At 42.3% G+C, this 16,722-nt stretch overlaps 1 protein-coding gene across 5 annotated transcripts in view; it reads right to left on the bottom strand.

Moving 5' to 3' along the window:
* The window catches only part of COBL (cordon-bleu WH2 repeat protein), a 295,152-nt gene that overhangs the window by 180,366 nt on the left and 98,064 nt on the right, over positions 1 to 16,722 (bottom strand). The window lies entirely within an intron of this gene.

A 16,722-nucleotide genomic window follows, 5' to 3' on the forward strand; every position in this document is an offset into this window, starting at 1 on the left:
TATTTATTTATTTATTTATTTATTTATTTATTTGGAACAGTTTCGGTAGTAATAGTACCAGTTCTTCTTTGTATATCTGGTAGAATTCAGCTGTGAATCTGTTTGCTCCTGGGTGTTTTCTTTTCTTTTTTTTTTTTGGTTGGTAGGCTATTTATTACTGATTCTATTTCAGATCTTGTTACCGATCTGTTCAGAGATTCAATTTCTTCCTGGTTCAGTCTTGGGAGAGTGTGTGTGTGTCCAGGAATTTATCCATTTCTTCCAGATTTTCTAGTTTATGTGCATAGAAGTGTTCATAATATTTTGATGATTATTTGTATTTCTATGGGGTCAGTGGTGACACCTCACTTGCCATTTCTGATTGTGTTTATATACATCTCCTCTCTTTTCTTCTTTATTAGCCTAGCTAGCAGTCTATTTTATTAATTTTTTCAAAAAAAAAAAAGCTCCAGGATTCACTGATCCTTTGAATAATTTTTCGTGTCTCAATCTCCTTCAGTTCAGCTCTGATTTTGGTTATTTCTTGTCTTCTGCTAGCTTTAGGGTTGGTTTTCTCTTAGTTATCTAGCTCTTTCAATTGTAGTGTTAGGTTGTTAAACTGAGATCTAACTTTTTGATGTAGGCATTTGCTGCTATAAATTTCTCTCTTAAAACTGCCTTAGCTGTGTCCCAGAGATTCTGGTATGTTGCATCTTTGATCTCATTAGTTTAAAAGAACTTCTTGATTTCCCCCTTCCTTTCATTATTTAACCAAAAGTAAGTCAGGAGCAGATTATTCAATTTCCATGTAATTGTATGGTTTTGAGTGAATTTATTAGTCTTGATTTCTAATTTGATTCTCTGTGGTCTGAGAGATTGGTTGTTATTATTTAAGTTTTGCATTTGCTGAGGAGTCTTTTATTTCTGAATATGTGATCGATTTTAGAGTATAAGCCACGTGGCAATGAAAAAATGTATATTCTGTTGTTTTAGGATGAAAAGTTCTGTAGCTGTCTATCAGGTCCATCTGATCCAGTGCTGAGTTCAGGTCCTGAATATCTTTGTTAATTTTTTGTCTTTATGGTCTAATATTGTCAGTGGGGTGTTAAAGTCTCCCACTATTAATGTGTGGGAGTTTAAGTTTCTTTGAAGGTCATTAAGAAACTGCTTTATGAGTCAGAGTGCTCCTGTGTTATGTGCATATATATTTAAAACAATTATGTCTTCTTGCTGAATTTAACCCTTTACCATTATGTAATGCCCTTCTTTGTCTTTTTTTATCTTTGTTGATTTAAAATCTGTTGTGTCTGAAATTAGTATTGCACCTCCTGCTTTCTTCTGTTTTCCATTTGCTTGGTAGATTTTTCTCAGTCCCTTTTGTTTTGAGCTTATGTGTGTCACTGCATGTAAGACAGGTTTCTTGTAGATAGCATACCAATGGGTTTTGGTTCTTTATCCAGCTTACTACTCTGTGCCTTTTAATTGGGGCATTTAGCTCATTTACATTCAAGGTTAGTATTGATATATGTGGATTTGATCCTGTTATCATGATGTTAGCTGGTTATTTTGCAGACTTGTTTAGTGGTTGCTTTATAGTGTCAGTAGTCTGTGTACTTTAGTGTTAGTAGCTGGTAATGGTGTTTCCTTTCCATATTTAGTGCTTGCTTCAGGAGCTCCTGTAAGGCAGGTTTGGAGGTAAGGAATTCCTTCAGCATTTGCTTATTTGAAACAGATCTTATTTCTCCTTTGCTTATGAAGCTTAGTTTGTCCAGATATGAAATTCTGGGTTGGAATTTCTTTTCTTTAAGGATATTGATATTGGCCCCCAATCTCTTTTGGCTTGCAGGGTTTCTGCTAAGAGGTCCCTTTTTAGTCTAACGGGCTTCCCTTTACAGATGACCTGACTTTTCTCTCTAGCTGCCTTTAACATTTTTTCTTTCATTTTGACCTTGGAGAATCTGATGATTATGTATCTTAGGAGGGATCTTCTTGTGAAGTGTCTTATTGGGATTCTCTGCATTTATTTCTTTTACATTTTCCTAGCAAAATATTTTTATTTATTTAAAGCTAAACTCTCTTTTCCTATGAATTTCCCAAGAAGTTGGGCACAGGTTTTTTTCCTCTGATCTATTCCTTAATAAGTAACTTGCATAATTCTTGCAGGACATAATTATGGTTTCCAGATGTTACCAAATAAATTGAAGATTGGGAACTCACAGGGCACTGGTAAACACACAGGTGTGAGTGACATCAGTAAGACAGTAGAACAGGAAGTCTCTGGCTCATGTACCCCAACAGAAAAAATGATTTGGCAGCCTGCCATGCACAGAAGTTCCTTTGTAAGAGCTTTGGGATCCAGATAGAAGGTTGTGAAACCCTGGTAGAGCCCCAGACTGAGGAGGGATACACTGAGAAATCAGGCCCACAGCCTGCTGGCAGGCTCATAGGCTTTGGTACCAGCTATGGACTGAAAGCATCCCTGTCCTCCTATGAACTCAGCTCCAACCACAAAGAGCTGTGGTGCTTCCAAAAGTCCCATCTTCCATTTCCTGAGAGGGGCCATACCCAACCTATCCCCCTAATAACATGCTCGCTAACCTCAGACCCAACTGTAGATACTAAAGTAGTCATGTGACCTGGCTTCAGCCCCTCTCCACTGTGGCCTGCTGGGAGACACATCTATTCATACCCTTGGTGACAGGTTCCCCAAGCTCAGTCCCAACTGCAGACCCTGAAACGGCCAACTTACCTGACTCCAAACTCAGCTTGACTGAGATACCAGAGGCAATAACATCAGTCTGGTGAGCTAGGAGTAGATCCTTACTTGCCAAAACCAGTCTGTAAAGACTGGAGATGTCTGCTCCTTCAAATGCACAGACACACACACGTTTACATGGACCACAAAGCATTAGGTAAACATAACACCACCAAAGTTAACTAACAAAACCCCGGTAACCAACCCCAGAAAAGTGGAGATCCATAAATTACCTGAAAAGGAATCCAAAATAGCCATCTTAAAGAAGCTCAATGAGCTTCAGGAGAATACAGATTTTAAAACTAAATGAAATCAGGAAATCAATACATGAACAAAATGAGAAATTTAATAATGAAACAGAAGCATTAAGAAGAAACCAAACAGAAATCTTGGAGCTGAAGAATACAATGATTGAACTGAAAAACCCAATAGACAGCTTCAACAGAAAACTTGATCGTGTAGGAAAAAGAATCAGTAAATCTGAAGCCTGGCCATTTGAAATTAACCAGTTAGAAGAAAAAAAAAAGAAAAAGTGAAGAAAGCCTATGAAACTTACAGAACACCATCAAAGTGGTGGAAAGCCTATTTAAAGAAATAATTCCCAACTCTACAGAGGGAAGTTGACATAAAGTCCTAAGATCTTCAAATATATTAAACAAAAAGAGCACTACTCTGAAGCACATTATAGTTTGTCTCAAATATTAAGAGTTTTTCAGAAATAAAAGAAAAAGAGACAATTTTGAAAGCAGCAAGAGAAAGGTACCTTGTCACACACAAGGGAAACATTGTAAGATTTATCAGCAGAAACTTTGCAGGCCAGGAGACAATGGGATGATATAGCAAAGTACTGAAAGAAAAAAATGTCAAACAAGAATACTTTATCCAGAAAAACTGTAGTTTAAGGATGAAAGAGAGATAGGTCTTCCCCTGTCAAAACTAGGAAGTTTGTCACCACTAGACCTGCTAAAGTTAGTTTTTCAAGCTGAAATGAAAAGATGATAAACAGCATCATGAAAGCATATGAAAATATGAATCTCACTGCTAAAGGTAAACACAGAATATTGTAATACTGAAATGGTACACACAAATCTCTTTAAACACTAGTATACAAATTAGAAGGCAAGTTGTCAGAATAAATATACCCACATAAATTTGGTAAGCTATCTCGGCTTACTGCAACCTCCACCTCCCGGGTTCAAGCGATTCTGCTGCCTCAGCCTCCCAAGTAGCTAGGACTATAGGTACGCACCATCACACCCAGCTAATTTTTGTATTTTTAGTAGAGACAGGGATTCACCATGTTGGCCAGGATGGTCTCGATCTCTTGACCTCGTGATCCATCCGCCCCAGCCTCCCAATGTGCTGGGATTACAGGCATGAGCCACCACACCCAGCCAAAAAAATCAGTGGCATTTCTATACATAAACCATTTAAAAAGGAAATTAATAAAGTAGGAAAATAGCAATAATAAATAATAAAATACTTAGAAATAAACTTAACCAAACAGGTGAAAGATTGGTACACTGAACATTATAATACATTGATGAAAGAAATCAAAGGAGACACAGATAAATGTAAAGCTGTCCTGTGTTCATGGATTAGAAGAATTAATATTGTTACAATTTCCATATCTCACAAAAAGATCTACAGATTCAATGCAATCCCTATCAAAATCCCATTGGCATTCTTTACAGAAATAGAAAAGAAACAATGCAAAAACTCATAAAGAACAACAAAAGATCTTGAATACTCAAAGATATCTTAAGAAAGAAGAACAAACCTGGAGGTATCAAACATCCTGACTTCAAAATATCTAACACAGCTATAGTGCACAAAACAGCATGGTACTTGCAGAAAATCAAACATGTAGACTAATGGAACAAAATAGCCCAAAAATAAATTCATGCATTAAGAGTCAGCAGATCTTTGCCAAGGATGCCAAGAAGTCACAATGGGGAAAGTACCATCTCTTCAATAAATAGTGCCAGGAAAACTGAATATCCACATGCAGAAAAATGAAATCTGACCCTTATTCTCACTCTATATAAAAAAAAAAACTCAAAATGGATTATAAACACTTAAATATAAGATTTGAAGCCATAAAACTATGAGAAGAAAACACAGGAAAAAGCTTCATGACATTGGTCTGGGAAGTTTTTTGTTTGTTTGTTTTTGTTTTTTGGGTTTTTTTTTTTTTTTTTGCAGATATGACACTAAAAGCAAAGAGAGCAAAAGCAAAAATAGACAAATAGGACTGCATCAAGCTAAAAGGCTTCTGTCCAGCAAAGGAACAGTCAACAGAGAGAAGTGCAATCTATGGAATGGGAGAAAATACTTGACAGCCACATATCCAATTAAGGGGTTAATATCCAAAATAGATAAAGAACTCAAACAACTCAATAGCAAATAACCCCCTTAAAATGGGCCAAGGATCTGAATAGATATTTCTCAAAATAAGACATACAAATGGTCAACAGGTATACTGAACATCACCATCAGGAAAGTGTAATTCAAAACCACAGTATCACCTCACACCTGTTAGAATGGCAATTTTATCAAAAAGACAAAAAACAGCAAGTGTTGGTGAGAATGTGGAGAAAAGGAAAACCTTGAACATTGCTGGCAGGAATGTAAATTGGTACAGCCATTATGGAAAACAGTCTGGTGGTTCTTCAAAAAATTAAAAATAGAATTACCATATAACCCACCAATCCCAGTTCTGGGTACATATTTCTAAAGAAAATGGGCCAGGCACGGTGGTTCACACCTGTAATCCTAGCACTTTGGGAGGCCAAGGTGGGCAGATCACCTGAGGTCAAGAGTTCAAGACCAGCCTGGCCAACAACGCGAAACCCTATCTCCACTAAAAATACAAAAATTAGCCAGGCGTGGTGGCACATGCCTGTAATCCCAGCTACTCGGAAGGCTGAGGCAGGAGAATTGCTTGAATCCAGGAGGCAAAGATTGCACTGAGCCGAGATCGCGCCACTATATTCCAACCTGGTTGACAGAGCGAGACTCTGTCTCAAAAAAAAAAAAAAAAAAAAAAGAAAGAAAGAAAATGAAATCAGAATTTTTAAGAGATATCTGCACTCCCATATCTACTGCAGCGCTATTCACAGTATCTATTGCAACAGTATTCACAATAGCCAAGAAGTGGAAGTAACCTAAATGACTGTAAATGGATGAATGAATAAAGAAAATGTGGCACGTATATACAATGAAGTATTACACAGCCTTAAAAGAGAAGGAAATCCTGCCACGTGTGACAACATGGATGAAGCTGGAGGACACTACACTAAGTAAAAGCCAGACAGAAAGACAAACACACCACCTGATTCACTTATACGTGGAATCTAAAATAGCTGAACTCCTAGAAGCAGAGAACAGAATAGTGGTTGCAGGGGCTGGGCAATAGGGAGGTGGTCAAAGACACACAGTTTCTGTTACAAAGGACAAGTAAGCTCTGGAGATCTGGTGTCTAATGTCCACCATGAGGACTGCAGCTGACAATACTGCACTGTATACTTGAAATGTGCTGAGAGTCGACCTTCAGTGTTCTCACTACACACACACACACACACATACACACACAAGTCTGTAAAGTGAAGGATGTGTTAACTACTTTGTGGCTATTTCACAAATATATATGTATATCAACATCAAGTTATACACCTTCAATATATACCATTTCTATCTATTACACTCCCAATAAAGTTGAAAATAAAACACAAGAAAAAAAAGAAAATAACTTTTCCCAATAGGTACTTGGTACAGCGGACATTTTTTTTTTTTTTTTTTTTTGGTTAAGGAAATGGAAGGAAACTGGCATAAAAGTACACATTTAATTTAACAAGCAATTACAGATCACCTAGTGGGTGCAATGTGTTACTAGGTCAACTGGAAGACTCTAAAATAAATAAAATTTTGTCTCTGAACTCAAACAAAACATTTGCAAAGCCCTAGGTGCCTGATCAGCCAGAGGCGCTCGCTCATTCCTCCGTGACCCTGAGCATGAGCTGCGGGGCCCTAACACTGAACCATAAACCCACAGGCAAACCCAATCTTACAAGAATCCCTAAAGTGCCGTCTTTCTCATGCCAATGCTACAAGAAAAGAGCATCAATAATGTTCTCATTGATACAAACAATGCTCAAAGCTATCTCCATGACAATATTTACCCTCATCCACTCTCCAGGAAGTGATTAAGGAACAGCAGGTGCCAGTGAGGAAGATACTAGACACCCCTGGGAAGTGGGTGCTGGTGGCAGTGGGAGCACCTGGTGCGGCCTGGGCAGCCCCAACCCTCCAGAACCCCACAGCGGAGCGTGCAGGTTAATAACTACCATGAGTTCTGATTCTTTCAGATACTGGGTAAAAACCTTCAACTCAATGAAGAGCTCCAGGAAACAAAACAGGGAGAACATCACTATGCACGTGCAGACACGACAGTCCACAGAGAACCCTCGGCATAGCGAACAGACTTCTTAAAAATGCGAACACCACAGGCTCCTGACCACATCCTGTGTATCTGTGATGAGCCTGTGGCCACACCGTGCACCGCCCATGGTGTCCTCCAGTCCTCCTGCGGTCTGAGGATGGGGAGTGGGTCCCTGGGTTTCCATGAGGCAAGGGAGCTGGGGTCCACTCTTGTCTGACCTGACTTGCTTTCCCTCTAATCCCCACCAAGAGGCTGTCTCTACCCAGTAAACAGATACAAATCAGTTGTCAAACACAAAAATTACACGAATGCAACTACTGTGATCCTCTGTTCTTTTAGTCCAATAACTGGTGACAGGTTTGGAGCATCTAGAGAGGTGAAAGGGAGTGGACAGCCCGGGGCTCCACAGCTTTTCCCCAGCACAGAGAATGATCCCACCTGGCCACGGCAGAAGCCAGTATGCAGTGTGCTCACAGAGGAGTATATTAATTGCAGCCAAATAAATAATTGAGTGCCCAAATCTCCACCTTGCGTGCCAAATGGATCTCCACAATCTGCTGGTCAATCCTCCACAATGTGGGCCTTTACACCCCTGCCCCACACTGTGAAGGCAGCTCTGCCCAGCGAGTGCTCCTCATGTGAAAGCTGCCATGATATCTTCAGAAGTTGAGGGTGGGAGTAGATCACCAACAACCCACCTGCCCAAATTTAAATTGGGGGGAGGCAAAACTCCACCCCCAAACCCTGTAATGACATGATACTAAAACCCAGTCCCCACAGACATGAGTTATCAGACATGCTTAAGTTACTTGCAGGGTACAGTTACCCTCTCAACCTGGAGGAGACCTCAGACACCATCCCTTCCCAGGGCTGGAACCCGCACCCAGGACAGCGGGGCTTCCACATGAAAGTGGGAGGTTTGGGGGCTGCCAGGAGCTCCAGCTTTGGCTGCCGCTTTGCTCTCTCTGGGGCTGCCTCTATTTGTGTCAGGTAAACACAGCTTTCTAAGGAAGACCTGACTTGGTGGCATTAAAGAACCTGGACACACACAAGTTCAACCCTGTGAGGACATGGGTCCAAAAGCAGGAACTCGTCTTATGATGTTTCCTGCAGGGTTTGAGACTCTGTGTGACCCTTCCCAGTCTCATGTAAAATTCAGCTCGATTGACTACTTTTCCACTACACACTTTTCTGGAGCACGTCTTTGCACAGCAAGGTGTGAGGGAATGCCGTTTCTGCTACTTTGCACCACGCCCTTTAAGTTGCTACTGGCTGACATTTTCAAATGCCAAACTCCAAACAGCCAGTTCTTTCTAGCCTCCTTTGATGCTACTGGAGAATTCACCCAGAGAGGCCACCCTTGGGACAATGGCATGCCCAACAATGGACAGAGAGGCACAGCTGCTGCCTACTCTCTGTGGGTTTTCCTTACACGCTCATCAGATCCCAACCTGCCTCTCATCTCCCGAGGACAAAGGATTAATGATTCTCTAATTGGGTGTTACAAGTGCATCCCTCCACAAGACCTCAGTAGGTCACTGTGCCACTGGGCCATGGGCAAGTGGAAGAGGCTGCCTGGCCACTCACACATTCTCACCACCTCCTGGGTCTGACCTCTCCTCCTCACCACCTCTGATGGAGCAGCCCCATCCTGATCTGCAGCTTTGCCCATTGATTAGGGATTGGGCGTGATTTCCCACATCAGCACTGGGTGCAGTGATGGCGCTCAGAACAGCCTGCCTGGGATGGAATCCTGGTACCACTGCTCACTGCCTCTCTGACCTGGGTGGGGCTGACTGCATCCTCTGTGCCTCAGCTTTATTTCTGGTGAGAGCAGAATGACAGTGCCCACCTCACAGGGTGGATAGAGTTTTACGTGAAGCAACATTTTTAAGGCACCAAGCACAGTGCCAGGCATGTGGTAGGCACAAGGTCAGTACTTGCTAAATACATGAGTTAATTTGTTCCCACCTTTTCTATTTTGGATTCTACATAGTAAGGCATTCGCCTAGCTCAGGGCAGAGGATCACCTGTCTGTATGTTGCCAAACACCATCCTGCTCTCAGCAAATACCAAGATATTAGACCCTTTCAAAGCAACATCTTTGAAGCAATGCAGAATAGTTTCTCCAATTGTACAAAGAATAAAACTAAGACAATCAGACCCTCAGAATGTCAAACGAAGAGTCAGGTATGTTAGGAAAGTGACTAGGTCTAGGGCTCTCCCTGGCCTCAGGGATGATCCCACAGGATCGCCATTTTCATTGACTACACAGACATCAAGAAAATCTCATCTCTCTCCTTCTCTCTCTGCCTCTCCTCTCTCTCTCTCATCATCTATCTATATTCAGGTTAAATCTCAGGTTCAACGGAAGGATAAAAGACAGTAACAAAATGGAATGATTACCTTAAAATCAAGAGAGCAGGGGTGGAGGGGGTTATGAGAGCAGGCCTTTCAGGTTTCTCTCCCCTTCCTCCGAGACATCGTTTTTACCTCTAACTTCTTTACCTCTGTTCCCCCAAATGCCTTTTAAGTGCTCATAAGGTAGAGGTAAATGTTATTTTTTTTTGTATTTGTTGTGGTCTCTGATTTTAAACTTAATAGAATTATTATACTTCTTTAAAAATAATATTTTCCAAATGTGTACAGACTTCAAAAAATTTTTGTTTGAGTCAGTGACTTCAATTAGAAAAAAACTGGTTTTCTTTTGTAGGTGGTTCTTTTTGAAATCTTAGCAGAGCCCTAGACAAGAAACGGACAGTCTGTGCCAATACCCATCCTAGGGCAGAGGGGCCACTGCCTCTCAGAAAGTAGGCAACAGCAAAAGATTGCTTGGGGAACACACAATGTCAGAGAAGCCAAGTTCTACTTCCATTTCCATCAGACCCTGGCCAATTAATGAATTACCCCTCTCTAATTGAGGGGACTTCGATCTACATTACAAGCCAGCTGTCCTACCAGATCCTCACACCCCATTCAGTGTGGAAATGGACTGAAAAATACTGTGATGAGGCTGCCAAGGGCCGTTCTTGAGCTGCTGACACAAATCATTCCTACAGTCCCCCTGTTCATGCCACCCCACCAGTGAGACCTTGGACTTATTCTTAGGACCGCGTACTCATCGAGTATCCCTGACATCTAGCAGAGCTAGTGGCATGCACCATAGCAAGGGATTGCAAACTTTAACACGCAATCTGAACCTTCAGGGCTTGCTGAAATACAGATCGCTTGGCTCCTCCCCAGCATTTCTACTCAGGTCTGGGGAAGGGCTGGGAATTTGCATTTCTAACAAGTTCTCAAGTGAGGCCATTGTTGCTGGTCTGGAACCCCACTTTGAGAATTGCTAGACTCTAAGTACCCAGGACGTGCACACTTAGTACGTATGTGTTAAGTAAATAGGTAACTCAGTGCCAAGTTTACAAATCACTTTAAAGTAGCTGTGCTACTTCCCAACACAATGTTAAAAGAAATTTAATTTGCATGAACTGTCAAATCTTAAACTGGTCCAGAGTGGCCTAGTTTCTTGTGTGGGACCAAGGCCACTCTGTGGCCCCAAGCTCTGGATGAGGCAGACTCTGGTATAACAGAGTCAAGCCCTGGGAGAGAGTCCAGTCTTAATATGGGTCCTCTACAGCAGCGGTCCCCAACCCCCTGCCACAGACGAGGACCAGTCAATGGTGTGTTAGAAGCCAGGTCGCACAGCAGGTGAGCAGTGAACAAGCAAGCATTTCCCCCTGAGCTCCATCTCCTGTCCAACCGCAGTGGGATTCGATTCTCATAGGAGAGTCAACCCTATTGTGAACTGTGTATGTGCTCCTTATGAGAACCTAATGATACACATAATGCGCTTGAATCATCCCGAAGCCATCCCCAGCCTGGTCTGTGGAAAAACTGTCTTCCACAAAACCAGTCCCTGATGCCAAAAAGCTTGTGGCCCACTGCACTACAGGCAGTTTGTGCTGACAAGGCCCTACACAAAGGGACACATCAGCAGAACACAAAAAGGGTCAATGTGGAGACAGGTGACCTGAGGAAGCCCAGAACCAGGGAAGTCTAGGTGTGAGGCTGAGGTCTCTGTAAGGATGCAGTTTCTGAGAGGCCTGGGTCCCAGGCCTGTCAACTGAGGTGAGTAGGGGCCTACCTCGCAGATGCAAATCAGAAGCCACATCGCCGGAAATAGAACCCATGACTAACAACAGAGCCACAGTGAGGAGGATGGTGTCAGACCTCAGAGAGTTGGCCAAGCCCTCACAAACCCACACACCTCCTGGGGCCAAGCAGCTGCTACCAGTCTGTGAGGGCTCTCATGATGTGAATTTAGGGAGGGGGGCGTTGCTGCTAACTGGAAAGGGAATGCCTTCTATAAAGGCATCCACATTTCAAAACTGTTAAAAGACAATGCTGGCTGTGGGCACGGTGGCTAACGCCTGTAATCCCAGCACTTTGGGAGGCCGAGGCAGGCAGATCACTTGAGGTCAGGAGTTCCAGACCAGCCTGGCCAACATGGTGAAACCCTGTCTCTACTAAAAATGCAAATATTAGCTGGACGTGGCGGCACGCACCTGCAATCCCAGCTACTCGGGAGGCTGAGGCAAGAGAATCACTTGAACCTCGGAGGCAGAGGTTGCAGTGAGCCGAGATTGTGCCGCCACTGCACTCTAGCCTGGGCAACAGAGCAAGACTTCACCTATTAAAAATAAATAAATAAATAAATAAATAAATAAAGACAATGCTGGTTGTGTCCTTTGACATGGAGAGAGGTGATGTGCAGAGTCTGGGAACCTGGGAAAACCACCAGTTACCCTGTCCAGATGGGATGTGTTACCTGGACAGGTGTGAACAGGCGATCTCAGACATGGAGTGCATTCTGGTTGGCTTCAGCCTTGAAGGAATCCCTTTGCTGACCACAGTAACTGTGACCTTTCTTAATTCTGGTCTCCTCATTTTTTGGCCTACATCTTGGAGGTCACCTTACTTCATAATCTAGAGCCTTCTGTGTCCAGATTATAAGCAAGTTAGTTGTTTTCTATGTGATTCTCACTCAGCAGATCAATCAACATGTACCCTGGGGGCCCCTGACATAGCCCAGTTACCCTTAAAATCATCTGTTAGTGTTGGGCTTAAAAATGCATGTCAATTTTGTATGCTACTTTTCATATAAAACTATTTTTCCTGTGTTTGAAGAAAATTAATACTGCGATGCACCAGCTTCCTCATTGCTTGCCTAGCGCTGTTCCCAGTGGCACACGCAGTCTTGTTTGAGATCGGTGGAGCTGCAGGGAGGCCTACAGGATACTCTTCGGTACAGGCCATACCAGTGTCCAGGCCAACATACCTCCTGCTTCTCAGCCTAGCTTCAAGCAATATTGAATGCCCTGCTTCTCACAGAAACCGGCATTTTGCAAGTGTTATTTTTTTTTCTCTACTTGCTGAGGAGTCTTCTTCACAGTGCCTCACGAAAGTTAGCAACAAACTCAGTATATATTTTGACTCATGAATAAATAAGCATGATCACATGCTTTAATCCATCAAGATCTCACACCATGAGACCTCCCTTATGTATAATTGGTATAACACCAATGTCAAAAACACCAACAGCACCTTCTGTGAACGTTTAGGAAGAATGTGTCCACCTTCTGTGAAGATAAGCCGTTCATAGTTTATAGCCAGCTCCTTAACCTTGTCACTTCCCCACAAAAAAGATTTTCATAAAGAAAACATATTAGAAATCGGACGCTGATCGCATTCTGCAAATCACAGTGGGCTTTTTGGCATGTTTTTGTTTTTTTCAGCTTCGTTTGGATTAAGCCCACATAAATAAAGCCTTAATGAGGCAGAAACCTCACAGGGAGGTTGGGAAGGCGGGCATTAGAAATGATGAGTGAAGATCCAGATGATCATACCCACTGAACATACCAAGACTCACTTCTAGCTCAGGTTACCAAAGTGGACTCTGGCTCACAGGAATTTACTCTATTGTAATGGGTAGTCTTCGAATAGAAGCATAATCACACCAAGGTGCACCTGACTTTTAACCTTGTGACTTTTGGAACAGCCTTCTTGGGGCCTGCTCAACAGTGCACGGCAGCAAAGCCGTCCTCTCGAAAGTTACTTCCTTCAGCCTCTGGGGCCAGGACCTCACATCCAAGAGTGCAAGGCCAAGGCCACAGCCTTTCAGAGGCTGCACATGTGCTCCATCAATACCTTCACAGGACAGAGAAGGATGAGGGTCCCTCCCAGCCTCCCTTCCCTTGCACCTGAGAACAGGTGAGCCCTCTACAGAAGGAACATGGAGACCCAACACCTGCTGCTGCAAGAGTCCTGTGCTGTTTCACACAGACAGGGACCTAAAACTCCCTGCACAGGTCTAAGCTTGTCTGTTGTAAAGGGGATGCAATGGCCTGTAAAGGCAGAATCACAGGACTGAATATGAGGCAGATTTCCTCACTTCTGCAAAATGAAGGCTTGCCTTCTTCTGCCCTAGCCCTTGGCCTTGAACACCAGCTTGGACGCAAGGCACTGACCATATCATAATGACACAGCCTAGCACACTAAATACCTGACACCCTTTTGTAAAGGGCTCTTTGAAGATCTTTTCTTTTTTTTTGACGGAGTCTCACTCTGTTGCCCAGGCCGGAGTGCACAGGCACAATCTCAGCTCATTGTAACCTCTGCCTCCCAGGTTCAAGTGATTCTCCTGCCTCAACTTTCCGAGTAGCTGGGATTACAGGCAAGCACCACCACACCCAGCTAATTTTCTTTACTTTTAGTAGAGACAGGTTGGCCAGGCTGGTCTCAAACTCCTGACCTCAGGTGATCCGCCCACCTCAGCCTCCCAAAGTGCTGGGATTACAGGCATGAGCCACTGCACCTGACCGAAAGATCTTCTTTTCTTGTGCCTCAATTAAAGTGATGGGATCGTGGCCTCTGTCCAGCAGCTGTGTGGGGTGCTGGTAATACCATCCTTAAGGTAGGCCAGAACATTTCCCCTATGAACGGCTCAGAGCACCAATTCTCATGTCTTAATCTGTAAGAACAGACTTCAACTTTTATTTATGTTTCTTAATTCAAGGGAAGCTAAAAAAAAAAAAAAAAAATTCACTGATTTTCCATATGGGATTATCAGCATCCAATTACTAATGTGTTTCCTTTGTGGAATCTTTCATGTCAGGAAATAACACAGTTAAGGGGCTGACTATAAATTACAAACTCCTTGCTTACCCTATGAAAAGGTGGCATGTTCTTTACTAAACCCACTTTTTAAGACAGAAGAGAAACCACAATGACAAAAAACAAGTAGATCTATTTTAAGTAAGGGTCAGGAATTTAACTGCAGCCCACTCTTATATTAATAAAGAGCATAACATAAAACCAATTCCCAAAGCAAGGAGCTACTGCATCCGCAATAGTTATCCCACCAAAGACCCACTGGAGGCAGCTCACAGCTGCTGCTATAACTCACTGATGCTTCAGGAAACCATAAGAGGGGATAATAATTCACTACTTAAGAAAGATAACATTATTTTAATACTCCATCTCTAAGGCTGCACCTATTCTCAGTCACTACATTACAAAACTACATGGTGGCAACCTCTACTTTATAAGGGAAATAAAAGAAATGAAAGCATTCTTTTAAAATAATACTTTTACTTTTAGAATGTGCATTCTATTCTTTCCTCGCGCATTTGTAAAACTGGATCCATGGACTGCAGAATTAAGACATGATCCACAATGCCATTTTCTTTTCTTTTTCTTTCTTTTTTTTTTTTTTTTTTTTTTTTGAGATGGAGTTTCTCTCTTGTTGCCCAGGCTGTAATGCAATGGCATGATCTCGGCTCACCACAATCTCCATCTCCCGGGTTCAAGCGATTCTCCTGCCTCAGCCTCCCAAGTAGCTGGGATTACAGGCATGAGCCACCACACCTGGCTAATTTTTTGTATTTTTATTAGAGATGGGGTTTCACCATGTTGGCCAGGCTGGTCTCAAACTCCTGACATCAGGTGATCCACCTACCTCAGCCTCCCAAAGTGCTGGGATTACAGGCGTGAGCCACCACGCCTGGCCCACAATGCCATTTTCTAAACAAAATATGTACCTAGGAATTGGGCTAAAATATAAGAATGGCGAGTAAACCCTAATATACCCACTGAGAAAATTTCATGCATATACTAAAGTGTTTTTTAAAACTATAATAATGCGACTAATTTCTTACGTTACAAAGTTACATAGGAAAAGTGTACTTTGGCCTATGACTACTTTATAAAACAAAGAAACTCACAGAAACTCCTGTCACTCCACTGTCCATGAACCCTGGGGGGAAAGCCTATCGAACTGCTGCAAGAGATAGTGGCTTCTGGTGGACCAGGCTTTGAGCCCAGGCACCTCCCACCTTGATCCACTGTAGACAGTTAATTGCGCCTGAGCCCTCCTGCTACGATCACAGCCACAGGACCCCCACTGAGGAGCAACCTCTCGTTCTAGCCCAGTGGCACCACACTGGAGAGCAGGCTGGCCTCACCTGGTGCAGCTGAAATACTGTATCCCATGACTCAACAGTTCCAATCCTAGGCATATTCCGAGGCCTCGAGCAATGCTCCCCAAATTTTTATTCACTTATCTCATAAAATACTTTTGAAAAACGTATGCACCCCTTTGCCAATTAGACTGTCACCTGGAATTTTGATTATAAACTCGTTAATTTGATAAAGTAACAAAATAGTTGCAAAGGATTAGATAATTTCAACTATAATCTAAATACTGGTATTTTAAAATAAAATGCTTACATCACTTTTTAAAAGGCATCTGTGAGAATAAAAACACCCAGAGTGATTTAATTTTCACCATTATCCATTAAAATTACTCGAGCAAACTGCTTCATAAGAATAAAACATTTTATATCATTTCTTTTTTTCTGGAGATGAAGTTTCGCTCTTGTTGCCCAGGCTGGAGTGCAATGGCACAATCTCGGTTCACTGCAACCTCTGTCTCCTGGGTTCAAGCAATTATCCTGCCTCAGCCTCCCAAGTAGCTGGGACTACAGGCATGCACCTCTATGCCTGGCTAATTATTTTGCATTTTTAGTAGAGATGGGGTTTCACCATTTTGGCCAGGCTGGTCTCATACTTCTGACTTCAAGTGATTCGCCTGCCTCAGCCTCCCAAAGTGATGGGACTACAGGCCACCGTGCCCAGCCCATTTTATATCATTTCTTGTTCTCCTTGTTTTCTTATAAATGCTGCTTCAATTCACTGCTGCATCAGAATTATACAAATATGTATGAATGCTTCAAAGTTTTTGTAATTAATCATTCTATCATACTTCTCTACAGTAAAAACATGTATAAATTATAGTTAACTTTTTTCTGTGACTTTGTTAGTTTTTTTATTATACATTGGGTTATCACTAAAAGTATCAGTAAGAATAGCACAAAACTATTTAAACAATAAAATTATGATTATTTTGATCACTGTCAAACATAAAATGTGCAAATCTATTGGTCACAAACTCAAAATGCTATGATGAAGGAGGCTTTGCCAATGTTTCAGC

Source organism: Gorilla gorilla, chromosome 6 (assembly GCF_029281585.2).
Source record: "Gorilla gorilla gorilla isolate KB3781 chromosome 6, NHGRI_mGorGor1-v2.1_pri, whole genome shotgun sequence".
NCBI lineage: Eukaryota > Metazoa > Chordata > Mammalia > Primates > Hominidae > Gorilla > Gorilla gorilla.